Raw genomic sequence first — 2262 nt, forward strand, 5'->3', positions numbered from 1 at the left:
TTGTGACTACCCAGCTACGCTGCTACACAAGTAGCAGTTGTGAAGCTGCTACACAAGTAGCAGTTGTGAAGCTGCTACACAAGTAGCAGTTGTGAAGCTGCTACACAAGTAGCAGTTGTGAAGCTGCTACTTGTGGTTCCGTGCTGGTCCAACCACGGCTGCCCATGCACAACCGAATGAAGTGCTGCCCAGTCCTGCACCCCACCACGACCATCCTGTGGGAGCCCACTGGTGCAGCCACGGTGTCAGTCCCATCCCGGGCAGCGTCTTCCTCTTTCTTGGTCGACCCACTATCTGCCTGACCCGATGTCCTCCGCCAGGCCCCCTCTCAGTGATGTCGCGTCCAAAGTAGGTGAGACCAGGTCTCCCATCCTCGCTTCTAAGGAGCATTCTGACTGCACTTCTTCTTAGATGAGGTTTGTCATGAACCCGCCCTGCCCCCTGGGGGGATCAATAACAGAAAGGTGGGTGAAGGGAGACAGCGGACGGTGTAAGATATGAAAATAACAATAATAGTATACAATTGATTGAGGGTAGGAGGGTGGGGGAGGGAGGGGACAAAAGAGGAGCTGATACCAGGGGCTCAAGTAGAAAGACATTGCTTTGAAAAGAATGATGGCAACATAGGTACCAGTGTGCTTGATACAGTTGAATTATGGATTGTGAGAAGATCTGTACGAGCCCCCAATAAAATGATTACCGTATATACTCGTGCATAAGCTGAGTTTTTCAGCACATTTTAAAATGCGGTTTTGATGGTAGAATGCCTCGGCTGATATTCGGGTTGGCTTATGCTCGAGTATTTACAGTAATAATAATAATAAATCATAATAGAAGATTTGTCATGAGGCTCTCACACTAATCCCATGTCCTCCCCCGAGCCTGTGCACTATTACCACCACGTAGTCTGCACATTTCAAGGCACAGGGAGGAGGCTGACAGCCTGCGAGATCTAGGCAAGGAGAGCGTGTTTTCTTTTTCTTTTTACTTTTTTAATCTTTAATTTTTTCTTTTTAATCATTTTATTCGGGGCTCATACGACTCGTATCACAATCCATCCATACATACATCAATTGTGTAAAGCACATTTGTACAGTCATTGCCCTCATCGGTCTCAAACATGTGCTGGCCACTTAGGGCTTGTTTTATTTTTATCAATAGAAACAGAAAGGATACTGTATCCCCAACCTTCTTGAAAAATGAAACTTTGTATTTTGCATTTGAAAGTAAGGACCCCCCCCCCCTCGTAACAATGTTTTAAAAGTGTGCCTTAGTTGGGGGTGTCCGTTTCAGACCAGCCTTTTCAGACCATCCACAGTTTAAACCACTTAGGGAACCCTCTCAGCATTTACCCTCCCTGCCTCTCTCTCTCCACTGATCACTCCTCTCAGTCTGGTCTGGTGGATTCCTACCTTCCCCTCCGCCCAAGTTAATTCCAGTCCATCTTCTAGCCTAGTCTCCCCCTTCCCTCCCTGCCTCCCACCCCCACCCCCTTCTTGGGAGGCTCCAGAGTGTTCCCTTTGGTAGGAAGGTTTTTGCCTTAAAAATAAAATCTCATACAATATTTGTCCTGCTGCGATCGACTCCTCTCACTCAGTGTCACATCTCCAGATCCATCCGCGCACGTGCGTGCGTGTGTGTGTGTGTGTGTGTGTGTGTGTGTCTGTGTGACTGCTGTCCTTCCCCTCCTTTTAGAAGCCTCCACTCTAGTGTGGCAGGAATCTGGAGGCTTTTCAAGGCTGCAGCCCTTCCTTTTTTTCTTGGATGTTTTATCCATTCGTCTCATTATTCTGCCTTTTCATTTGTGGGATTTGACACAATAAGGAAAGGCTACTCTCTGTGGGTGCAACGCCGTCTCATCAGAATGGGGAGAGGATCCCATTCAACCCCCTGTTCTTTCTTTTCTCCTCTTGTGTTTTTCTCTGATCAGCCACACTCCCTTCTGACCCCTGGTCTTCCTCCTGCCCCTCCTGCCACCCCATCAGTCTTGGCTGCTTCACCATGTTGTATTTGACTTTTCTTCCTTTACAATGGTGCCGTGAAATACTTATCTTTATGAGATTGACAAACTTCGCTGAACACAATGTCCTCCACTTCTGTCTTCTTCATGAGGTTTTGTACACACGCCTCCTGATGTTGTTTTAAAAATCAAGTTATTGGGGACTTGTATAGCTCTTATCACAGTCCATACATCCTTTGTGTCAAGCACCCTTGTGCATAGGTTGTTGCCATCATCATTCTAAAAACACTTTCTTTCTACTT

General features: G+C 46.9%; 1 protein-coding gene across 1 annotated transcript in view; it reads left to right on the plus strand.

The window, feature by feature from the left end:
• The window catches only part of CALR3 (calreticulin 3), an 18448-nt gene that overhangs the window by 8597 nt on the left and 7589 nt on the right, over positions 1-2262 (plus strand). The gene's annotated exons all lie outside the window — the stretch shown is intronic.

The sequence above is a fragment of the Echinops telfairi genome, unplaced genomic scaffold, assembly GCF_000313985.2.
Source record: "Echinops telfairi isolate 266 unplaced genomic scaffold, ASM31398v2 ScPeMD7_30;HRSCAF=105, whole genome shotgun sequence".
Taxonomy (NCBI): Eukaryota; Metazoa; Chordata; class Mammalia; order Afrosoricida; family Tenrecidae; genus Echinops; species Echinops telfairi.